Below are 12,088 nucleotides of genomic sequence, written 5' to 3'. Positions count from 1 at the left end.
AAAAGGTGGGAGGAAATCTTAAATCAAAAACACTAAAAACTTCAATTGGCCTTGAAAATGACTTTGCCACAGTGAATTCATAGTGTTAAAATCAGCAGCAGCAATAGAGGTTTAAGTATGAAGATATGATTAAAAATATTTAAAGTAAATCATATCTTTATAAATCTGATTTGTTAATATAAATAATAGCAAATAGGAAAAGTAATGATGAGGAGAGCTGTCAGAGAAGGGTTTATAGAGGACAAAGACTTTGAGAGCATTGTTATAAGTCAGGAAGAACTTGGCTCAGGAGGAGGAAAGGACGTGACTGGAGGATGTACAAAGGACTAATGCTGGGAATGAGCAGAAGTTGGTGGGACAGATTTGAATGCATAGGCTGGAATGTGGGAGGTGAGAACTCAGTGTCAGATTATGAAAGTCCTCAAATGCCAAGAAGAAGAGCATAAACCCTTAGGATTTAGGCAGGCTGAGTGGTGTCTGGGAAACGACTCATGCAGTGGAGGTGTGTGCCAGTAGGTTCTGCCTCTCACATCGTGACTTTCTCCTTCTGCCTTTTGGTAGGCACAGTCCTCTCATATCATGAAGATCAAAATAGAGCTTTATCCACCAAGATTAGGGAGTAGGAATAGAAATGGCTGAGGTAGACAAAGAGGCTTGGCTGGACCATTCCATGGGAGAGAAGCACTCATTGCATGAAAGTGTGTGGCATTTGTCTAGTGCCTGGCACTTTGGAAGAACTAGAACATGAGGAACTGATCCCTGAGAAGGAAATATCAGACAGAATAGGAGAGAAGAGAAAGAGAAAGGGAAAGAGAAAAGAGAGAAGAGAAAGAGAAAGGAGAGAAGAGGAGGGAAGGGGAGGGGAAGGAAGGGGAGGGGAGAGGAGGGGAGTGGAGGGGAGAGGAGGGGGGAAGGGGGGGAGAAGGGGAGAGGAATGTGAGAGAATGCCTGAGAATGCCCCAGGGAGTAATGCAGCCAAAGAAAGGCTTTGAGGAGAATTCAGACGTCTCATGTTATTTATTTAAATTGTCTTCTGGGTGATATGCAATGTAAGTTTTCTCATCTACCTACCAGAGCATCTTTATTGTAACCTAAAATTATTCAAAGTGAGTGTAAGAAGTACTGAATGTAGTTTCAAGGTTGGTGCACGTAGAGAATGGACTCCCTTGATCTTGTCCTACTTACAGGTTCTCTATCTGCCTGCTAGCCCTCAAATACGCACTGTACAAGACAGTAACTTAACCCTATTGCTCACCTGGCTTAATAGCTAAAGCACCCAGGAATGATCTATACCCAGTACCTTCATTTCTCCTTTATTCTTTACTGTTCTGTCATTCTTGGTTCATGGACACCACGAAGAATGGAAAAGGAACAAGAGCTTTGTAGTCAGGTTTTTGTTCAGGTCCAAGTTGAGACACTTCCAGGGGCATAATCCAGGGCAAACATTACATATGGAAGTAGTTTCTGATTTCTCATTGGAAATAATACCTATCTTAGAATATCCTTGTGAAGATTAACTAAGAGTATGTGTGTGGAGAACAGGTTATTTGGTGGAAAGGGCCCAATTTTTAAAGTATATATGAATCTTTGCTCAAATTATTATGTTGTATGATATGGGACAAGTAGAGAACTCTTTTGAGACTCATATTCTTCATATGTAAAATGTGTCTAAATACGTCTCTTGACAGGTTGCTCCAAAGATGGTATCAAGTGACCATCACATTGTTAGGGTTTAAAAGTAGGAGCTATGGTGCTTACTGCAATTTATGCCACACTAAAGTTATAAACTAAAGTTATAAAAAAGTGATATAATGGAGTGATAAGCTAACATATGCTCTTGAAGTTACTGGGCTGGCAGAATGATAAAACAGCCTGTTGAAAGTACAGTAGACCACCTGGCATTGTGGCACAGAGGATTAAGCTGACATTTGCAATGCCAGCATCCCATATCAGAGTGCCGGATACTTCTGATCTGGCCTGCTGCCAATGCACCTGAGAAGGCAGTAGATGATGGTGCAAGTACTTGGGGATCTGCCACTCATGTGGGAGACCAGGATGGAATTCTTGGCTCCTGGCTTTGGCCTGGTCCAGAACTGACTTTTGTGGGCATGTGAAGAGTGAACCAGCAGCTGGAATATTCTTTCCACCTCCCCAAGCTCTTCCATTCAAATAAATAAATCCTTTAGTACAGTAAAGGTGTCACTTTAGAGGGGACTCCCTGCAAGGAAGGGATTCCATTCCCAGGACGTAGTATACACTATTAATTTAGAATATGTCCTATAGTAGGTATAAAACTTGGGAACCAAGGAGTAGAAGAATAGGTATTTCCACTTCTCATCACTACCTGGTGATCTAATTTTCATGCAAATCTAGGCCCTGTGATTTGGAGATCCTAGTCTCCAAAGCAGAAATGCTTACCCTAAATGATACAACAGGAGTCATGTTAGATTTCAAGCTATGATTTCTGCCGTGTCAGTTCATACTCATTGAGACAAGGGCCTAAGGTGAGGAAAAGGGTCAACATTCTGATAGTATCATCAAAAAGATAAAGCTCTTGCTACAGAATGAGAGCAGGTAAAGTTATGTACCTCTCAGGTAAAGTTAAGTGTTGGTATTCTCAATTTTGATGACAAGGGGATAATTTCAACAGCCACAGTCTAAGAAAGACGGAAGTGATCATAGAGCTCAATCCCCTCAGAAGTGAGGGTCTGGATTATCACACACGTAGAACTCCTAGACAGGCAGAGGTGCTGGTTGATGTGAGGGAAATTGTGAATGGAGGGATAGTGGAGGATAGGATGATGAGTATCAGTTATGGCCCTGAGACAAGATACTGTGGTTTGGATTGTAGCTTATCCCACACATCTCCTTGAAGACCCAGAGAATTATAAGAAGGAGACAGATATAAGTGGCACAGGGAGTTTATTGTAATAGATACAATGGTTGTTGCTCAAATTTTGTCCTTCAAAACTGAAGTACTTACATCTCCAGCTGTAAGCAGTACTGGAAGCCAATGACTATAAATGTAGTGTCTCTATGAGTCATACTCTCAACTCAAAAGAACCAGTTTATACAAAAGTCATGCTCTTTCCCAGAGGTAGCCCACAAACAATGAATGGTTGATATAGGAATGTTCCTCTAGTCCCATTTGGTAAACTTTTACAGAGCTCTCCCTGGGATCAGATTAGTTTTTTTTTTTTAAAGGCAGAGTTAGTGAGAGAGAGAGAGAGAGAGAGAGAGAGAGAGAGAAAGGTCTTCCTTCAATTGGTTCACCCCCCAAATGGCTGCTATGGCCGGCGCGCTGTGCCAATCTGAAGCCAGAAGACAGGTGCTTCCTCCTGGTCTCCCATAAGGGTGCAGGGCCCAAGCACTTGGGCCATCCTCCACTGCACTCCTGGGCCACAGCAGAGAGCTGGACTGGAAGAGGAGCAACCGGGACAGAATCCAGCACCCCAACAGGGACTAGAACCCCGGGGTGCCGGCACCATAGGCGGAGGATTAGCCAAGTGAGCCGCGGCGCCAGCCCAGATTAGGTTTTGCTAAGATTGAAGGTTAATTCAAGGTCTTTCTGGATTTCAATCCAGTTTCCTTCATTTCCCCAAGCATATCCATCTAAGGGGATCCTTCCTCACTGTCTCCCCAATACCTTTCTGCATGCAAATATTGACCAAAATCTGCTTTCTAGAAACCTGATCTGTGACAAAAATGCTTATTCTGAGTCTTTGTAGGTCATGCATTTGAGAAATTTGCTTCTTATTTATACACTCTACTACTGTAATATTTTACTTTTTCTACTATGCACTAGTGTTCATTGCTAATCAGCATTTTGGAGTTATCAAAAAATCCTTTTTTATCCTATGTTCTTTCTTTAAGTCTCCTGGTTTGATCTGAGCTTCTTGGTTAGTGTTTCCAAAATGATCTCCTGGCTATCACCATCTATACTGCTGACATAATCTGTTTCTTGAAGACAAATAATCTTACCTTTATATCCCCCAGTATTTACTATCTCATAATTTATTAATAAATATTTGTGGAATAAATAAACAAGAATATGTTGATCTGGAATATGTATTCTTGGTTGCTCTGGGCTGGTGATATAGATTTTATAGTGTTATTGGAATACAGATAAGAGTGGAATCTATGGGAGTAGATGAGATTTCTGATGTGTACAATGAAAAGAGAAAATAGCTTATTAAAGAACCCTGAGGAGCACCAACACTTATGGGTGAACAGAAAAAGTAGAGTCCATGAAAGAATGATTAGTGAGAGAAGAGGGACTCAGGAGAGGGCATTCTGGAAGTTGAGGGCAGAGAGAAATTCAAGTAGGGAGTATTCAACAGAGCCAACTAACAATTAGGAATAAAGATAAGGCAAGGAAAAGATTATTGTATTTGATAATTGTGGGCCCTTTGGTAACTTCCCAGGGATATTTTGGTGGCATAGTTCCAGAAAAATACATTGAGTCAATTTTATAGATCCAACTTCTCCTATAGGTAGTTGATGTATTGATGTCTGGAGAAGTAATAGAAAGCACCAACATCAGTTTCCTGTTTAAGCCTTTTTCTCACATCTCACTTCAGCAGGGGGTTCTGCTCTTTAAGAGTCCATTGAGTTTCTATTAATAATGCTGTGGCATGCACATGGCTCTTTGTATGTTTTCAATGGTTATAATTTAGAGAGGTCAGGTATATGATTATAACCTTCAAGCCTCCCACCAGGTCAACTCTTTACCCAAAGTTATAAAGCTTAAGCAAGAATTACTCAGAGCTCCAATAAAACAGAGGTGGTTAAGTGACTCAGGGGAAACATATTAAAGTCAATTACAACTCAATATGGATAGGTTTATCAGATTTCTTTCCCCTGTGACCAAAGAAGCAAGTATTAGAACTGTTACAAAGTGTGGGGATAAAAGTGGGAATGGAGGCAGGGCTGGGGAGAACATAGAAGTAAAGAGCACAATCTGTGCCTGTTTCAACAAGAGTTAGTTAATAAAATCTGGACATATTTTCTGCATTCAAATTACATACCTATTTGAATTATATAAATACTTATTTAAATTCAATTAAGCAGTTTTTTGGGGGTATTACTATCTGTCAGGCATTACACTAGGAACTGGGAGAAAAGATTGAATAAATAAGAAGAAACATAAAAATATGGCGTTTCTCCTCAAGGAGTTCACACACTAGTAGCTAGAGAAACAACATTACCATTTAATTTTGAAGCTACTCTAGAAGTGGTATGTGTAAAACACTATGGAGACACAGAGTAGGGGGTGAGTCAGTCAGCTTTAGAAAGGAGGTAATCCAGGAATACTGCAGGTGTACAATCAGCTCTTTCAGGTTCATTAGAACAATGGGCAATCAAAGCAGAGTAAGAAAAAAATATCTATTGTTTTCTAGAAAACGTATAGAAATAAAAGTTCTAACCTTCTAAAGCAGAAAGTTCAGGTGTTTTAAGACTTCTGCAGGCAAGGAATTATTCCTATAATAGCCTTTAACTTCATGACCTTATAATTAATTTTAAGCCCTCCCTTTTCTCATTTTCCTTGGGGGGAAAAACTGGGAACAGATAGTCAACATGATATTTCTGTTAAAAATTCTCCCAGTGACTCTGTTATTTCCCAGAGAACAAAACTAAATTCCAAAATCTCTGTATCTCAATGCATATCCATTCATCACGTATTATTTTTGTTTGAAAGTGAATGCTAATCTACCTCCAATTTTGGCTCCCAAGAGGCCTTAGTGCCACTGAACATGGAACAATTTTAACTGATGGGCTTAGAGGTGGAAGAAGCTGTACAAGATATTAGCCAGAACATTCTTTGATAAAACCAGCCCTAAGCAGAATTCTTAAAAGTTGGAAAGGGATCATGTTTGTCTTACTGCCAGGAGACTCTCTTATTTCCTGTTTCAACTAAGTAAATTAGGAAGGGTTATTTCCATGGTATTTCTTCCCATACTGGGCTCTAAAATTCAAGGTACTCCAAACTGTGTTTGCAAAGGAGTTGAATAAATATCCAAAGCGTTAGCAGAATTAAAGTTCTTTTGGCTTCCCGGAGGTATAATTTCAGATTGCTTTGTTTTGATTATATCTTTCCTTGATGATGTATATACAAAGGCACTTCAAAAAATTCATGGAAAAATAGAATTAAAGATAAATTTATTTTGGTGGCCAAAATATTTGAAATCCATGCATAATATTTTCTTTTCTTTTCTTTTTTTTTAACTTTTATTTAATGAATATAAATTTCCAAAGTACGATTTATGCATTACAATGGCTTCCCCCACATACCATCCCTCCCACCCACTACCCTCCCCTTTCCCACTCCCTCTCCTCTTCCATTCACATCAAGATTCATTTTCGATTATCTTAATATACAGAAGATCAGCTTAGTATACATTAAGTAAGGATTTCAACAGTTTGCTCTCACACAGAAACATAAAGTGAAAAATAATAGATGATTTTTTTTAAATGATGATGAAATCAGATCAGACCTATTGTCATGTTTAATCCCAGTGAGAGTCAAGTTGGGAATTGATAATTTCTTTTTTTCTTTTTTTTACAGAGGATCAGTTTAGTATACATTAAGTAAAGATTTCAACAGTTTGCACCCCCATAGAAACACAAAGTGAAATATATTGTTTGAGTACTCGTTATAGCATTAAATCTCAATACACAGCACATTAAGGACAGAGATCCTACATGAGGAGTAAGTGCACAGTGACTCCTGTTGTTGACTTTACCAATTGACACTCCTGTCTATGGCATAATATTTTCATAATAAGCATTTTCCGTTAACTTTCTGAAGACTGTGTGTTTATACTCTTTTTTATTCTTACAAAGTACTATTTTGGAAATGAAAATTTCTAAACAATAATGGGAGAGTGTAAAAAAATGAATATGAGAGAATTTTATTAACTGAAATGACCACAGTGGGGAGATTACTTATAGATAAGGCAATTTTGAGTTTATATGACTGCCCAAGGACAAGTAGCAATTTACTAGCAGAGCTTACAAGAATCCAGATAAGTAAATCAAGTCCCCTGCGTGCTACATTATAGATAGTCTCTCACTACACAACTCCAAAGGCAGCACTGATAGAAAATATGCCACATACACTGGCTGCCGCAGTGGCCAGGCCTGGAACCAACCCCAAGTGGAGGCTCTGATGACTCCTATTACATGGTAGCCTCAGGGCCATCAGGAACCTATCCATTGTTTCATTATTTGTTATTGTTATTTTTCCTCATGTTTCTACCAATCTTTTTTTTTTTTTAAGATTTATCTTATTTATTTGAAAGGGAGAGATACAGGGGTGGGGAGAGAGAGAGAGAGAGAGAAAGAGAGAGAGAGAGAGAGATCTTCCATCTGCTGGTTTGCTCCCAAAATGGCCACAATGGCTAGGGCTGGGCCAGGCTGAAGCCAGGAGCCATGAGCTTCTGGGTCTCCCACGTGGGTGGAAGGGGCCCAAGGACTTCAACCATCTCTGCCTTCCCAGGCACATTAGCAGGGAGTTAGATCAGAAGTGGAATAGGGACTGGCACTGTGGCACAGTGGGTTAAAATCCCAGCCTGCAGTGCTGGCATCCCATATGGGTGCTGGTTCGAGTCCCAGCTGCTCCGCTTGAAGTCCAGCTCTCTGTGATGGCCTGGGAGAGCAGTAGAAGATGGCCCAAGAGCTTGGGTCCCTGCACCCATGTGGGAAACCCGGAAGAAGCTCCTGGCTCCTGGCTTCAAATCAACTCAGCTCTGGCCATTGCAGCCAACTGGGGAGTGAATCAGTGGATGGAAAACCTCTCTTTCTCTCTCTCTGGCTCTACCTCAGTCTGTAACTCTGCCTTTCAAATAAATAAAACACAACTTTTTTAAAAAAAGTGTAGCAGCTGGGACTCGAACCAGTGCCTATATGGTATGCCAGCACTGCAGGTAGCAGCATAACCTTCCATGCCACAGCGCCAATTCCAGTTTCATTATTCTTATATTTGAAGTGCTCAATCAAAAAAAAAAATCAAGGTGGAGGTGGGGTGGTACACTGCAAGTGACTGTCCCTCCATAATGGTTTCTTCAATAGAGATGGGAAAGTTTGTGGTTTACCAGGGTACCTCACTATAATAATCCTTACAATTTAAAAGGTTTTCTTTAGTGGCTTTTGAAAGGATCCTATTGAGTATTATTTGTAGGATTTATATAGCACAAAATTTCCAAATAGTTTGATAAAGCAGAATAGAAAAAAAAAAAAAGGCAGCCTCTCTCTTGCACATACATACATACCCGCCATTAAAAACAAATATACATGTTTTAGGAAAAAAAAATCTTGCTCTATCTAAGATCCTAGAAGCCTAAGAGTTCGTTCCCTGTCAAAACCCAGGAATTTGGGTCTGGTGGTGTACCAGGTGCTTAGGGAATTTTAACTGGAAGCAGTTCCCCACTTACTTTGCTACTTGGATAACACAGTTGATCCTAAACACCATAGTTGCTGCACCCACTGAACACGAACATGTAATGGCTGTTTTTGTAAAGAGTTCAGGGATTATGTGGCTAAAGGAGGTAATAAAGTGTAACAAAATCATAATACTAAATGGGAGCTCATTATCTGAAGCATTGGTCCACCTCAATGAGAAAAACATCAGCGGGGGAGGGGAGGTGGGAACAATGAAGACGAAAATGATGCAAATCATTAAAGAAAACCATTTGCCACCTTAACTGCATAATGAAACCAATGTAGCCTGCTGCAGCCCCACATTCATGGTGAACATAATGGATTTCATACTGAATCAGTGCAGTGACATTCAAAGCAATGCAAAACACTGTTTCTGAAGTGAGGTTCATTATAAGAAAAGGTAGCAGGATCCGTGGAGCTTCTGTTGCTATTCTGTTGTCGTTTTTAGGAGAGGGTTTGTGTTTTATCTCAGATCCAGCAGGTGCATTTCACCGCAGCATTTACTTCTTTCCCTGACTGACTCCCTATCCAATCACCCTTTAGTATCTAACTGTCTCTGCCAACAAAACCTCCTGAACTCTCAGCTCACAGACCTTCTTGAGCAGCTGTTTGAAGCTCATTTGACCTCAGAGACAGCAGGTACTGGGAGGAAATGTGACACCTACTGGTGCCAAGAGTATACCACTGTGGACACAGAGGGAATCATTAGGCAGACCTTCCACCCTGGGGGGTTTGAGGCCCGGTGAACCCCTTGAACACAGTGCTCACTTTCATATACATACTTCATCCTGAATGGTAACCTTGTAGGATATTTCTCTTGATTTATTATCCAGATTCTTTTTGTACCTCCTGGGGTGGTTACAGGAGGAGAACCTAGCTCCCTCTGGATTAGATTTGCCTTCCAGCATAGCTTGCTGGCTAAATGGGTTTCAAGTTGTTTTCACTGGTCATTCCACACAACCCTCCAATTAGATGCCACCCCATCCATTCTGCAGATGTGGGGTACACATGTGGCACAGGAGTAGCAGAACTGATCACATGCCAAAACTCTGTTCTCTTGTGCAGATTCCAAATGGAGCTTCCTTCCAATGAAGCTCAACACTTGTGTGCAATTCTTTCCTCCTCTCTGGAGGAGAAGGGATTCCCTGTCTTCTCTGCTTCCACGCCTTCTCCAAACATTCCCTACACACACAGTCACCCAGACATCAGGGCCCAGCTCATCTCAGCAGCACATCCTTACTCCAAATGCTATAGCCTAAACAAATCTTTCTGATTCACTGATGAAGTCTCATTGGCATTTGTGGCACATATCTTTTATGGCAAGGGCATACTACTTGATATGCCTAATTTTCTATGTAGATGTCTTGAGTTCAGTATGTTACAGATTCTGAAGAGTGGGACCTTGTTTAGCTTATCTTTCTGCCTACAGGATATAGAACAATACTGCATGAAGAGCCCATGAGAGTATTTTAGGCATGGAAAGCCAAGACATTCTGGGAAAAAAAACCTAAATGAAAGATCTCTGCGAGTGAGATCCCAGTAGAAAGAACGGGCCATTAAAGAAGGAGGTACCTTTCTCTGAAGGGAGGAGTGAACTTCCACTTTGACTATGACCTTGTCTAAATAAGATCGAAGTCGGCAAACTCAAAAGGCTTCCATAGCCTTGGCAACTCATGACAAGAGCCTAGGGAGATTACTGACGCCATAAACAAGAGTGTCAATTTGTTAAGTCAACAACAGAGTCACTGTGCACTTGCTCCTCATGTAGGATCTCTGTCCTTAATGTGTTGTTCAATGTGAATTAATGCTATAACTAGTACTCAAACAGTACTTTACACTTTGTGTTTCTGTGTGGGTGCAAACTGTTGAAATCTTTACTTAATATATACTAAATCAATCTTCTGTATATAAAGATAATTGAAAATGAATCTTCATGTGAATGGGATGGGAGAGGGAGTGGGAGATGGGAGGGTTGCGGGTGTGAGGGAAGTTATGGGGCAGAAAAGCCATTGTAATCCATAAACTGTACTTTGGAAATTTATATTTACTAAATAAAAGCTAAAAAAAGAACAATACTGCACACAAAGGCTCAAAGGAAGACTAGTATTTGTTTACAGATGATGACAGAAAACACCATAAAAGTTTTCAGCCTGACTTTGAAAAGAGCAAATGTGTTCCCATCCTAGTTTTGCCATGGTTTATATTTTAGATATGAACCTCTGGCTAGAAGTCAAATGGCACATTTACCCTAAATAATAGCTTATAAAAATGGGCAGCAGAAAACTTTTCTGATGAAAGAAGACAGGAGAGAAGGAAGGTTAGACTACATGGGAGCACATGCCCTTTGAGCAGGAACTTTCACTAATGCTTCTAGGATTCTTCCATCAACCAGAGATTCACAACTCAATAGAAACATATAGTACGAAGCTAGATTGCTCTCTCTCTCTCTCCATCTGTCTCTCTCTCTTTCCTCCCTGGTGGTAGAAAGGTAGAGAGATGAGGACATTTGGTGTGGGCGGGGCAGGTGTCAGAGAAGAAGGAAAAATGGCTGTTTTCAGAGAATTTTAAGGTGGATGAAGGTTCCCCCAATCCTTTATATTTATTTTATTTTGCTATTAAAAAGATGCATTTTATAGCTCCTCTGTTTTCCTGCAGTTATATCCTTTGATCGAAACATGTTCTGATGATTAAGTCTGTCAGTGGGGAAATTTCAGTGTTCAGTCTGTAGACCATGCCAGAAGACCAAATCCACTACCTTTTATTGGAAACATCGGGACTGAAAAAGGCAATTCATTAAATACCAGGCCCATATTAAGCAATTTACTCTTTTTTTGTCTGTTTGGCATTGAGCTATAGCAGAAATGTGTGGACCTCTGCTACTAAAACAGTCCAGGCACTCCAGGAGCTTGTCAATTAATTATGCTTTGGGTCAAGAGAGTCCCGGGACACCATTAAGAAATTCAAAGTTTTTAGTGTTAGTTGCATAGAAAAATGAACACAGAGAGGGCCAGTTCCTCTCTATGTTTCTGGGGCTGAGTAGAGGACAAATAGTGTTCACTGGTGTCAAGAAGGCAACGCACTACCGACTGTTTTCCAGCTGACTTAAGCTATCAGGTCAGCCCTCTGTTCACAGAGAGATACTTCTGTTCCTACATAACTGTGCTTGTGACTAAAGGGTACTGGATCACTCTAGACCTTTAACAACACTAAACAGACTATTAGGCAGAACTTAAATTGAGGTGACCCCTATAATTCGGCTCAGAAAATCATGATTATCTCAAATCCTGGGCATTCTATGGCCTTTTTAGTCTGGCACTGGAAAAAGGTGAAAAGGGAGCAAGCTAACACTGATGAAACATTTGTTGAGCTTAGTGTGGTGCTAGTGGTGCTAAGTAGTTCACTAGCTGATTTAATCCTTACTAGATCCCTCTGAAAGGTGAATTTTTATGCTCCTCTTACAGAAGTGGAAACCAAGGCCTAGGCAGGCAAAGGAACTTTGCCCTCCTGTGAGAAAGTGATGTTGCCAGGCAAAATGGTGTACAGGCACCCCTCTGTGGGTATTTGGTTACTTATTAACAGATAAGAGAGCAATCTGATCATTATATTCTTTTCACTTCTATCATCTTGCTTGTTAAATGAAGAATAATGA

General features: G+C 40.4%; 1 protein-coding gene across 11 annotated transcripts in view; it reads right to left on the bottom strand.

The window, feature by feature from the left end:
- The window catches only part of RNLS (renalase, FAD dependent amine oxidase), a 306,577-nt gene that overhangs the window by 152,576 nt on the left and 141,913 nt on the right, over positions 1–12,088 (bottom strand). The gene's annotated exons all lie outside the window — the stretch shown is intronic.

This window comes from Oryctolagus cuniculus, chromosome 15, assembly GCF_964237555.1.
Source record: "Oryctolagus cuniculus chromosome 15, mOryCun1.1, whole genome shotgun sequence".
Classification (NCBI taxonomy): Eukaryota; Metazoa; Chordata; class Mammalia; order Lagomorpha; family Leporidae; genus Oryctolagus; species Oryctolagus cuniculus.
This window is presented reverse-complemented; position numbering and strand designations above follow the sequence as displayed.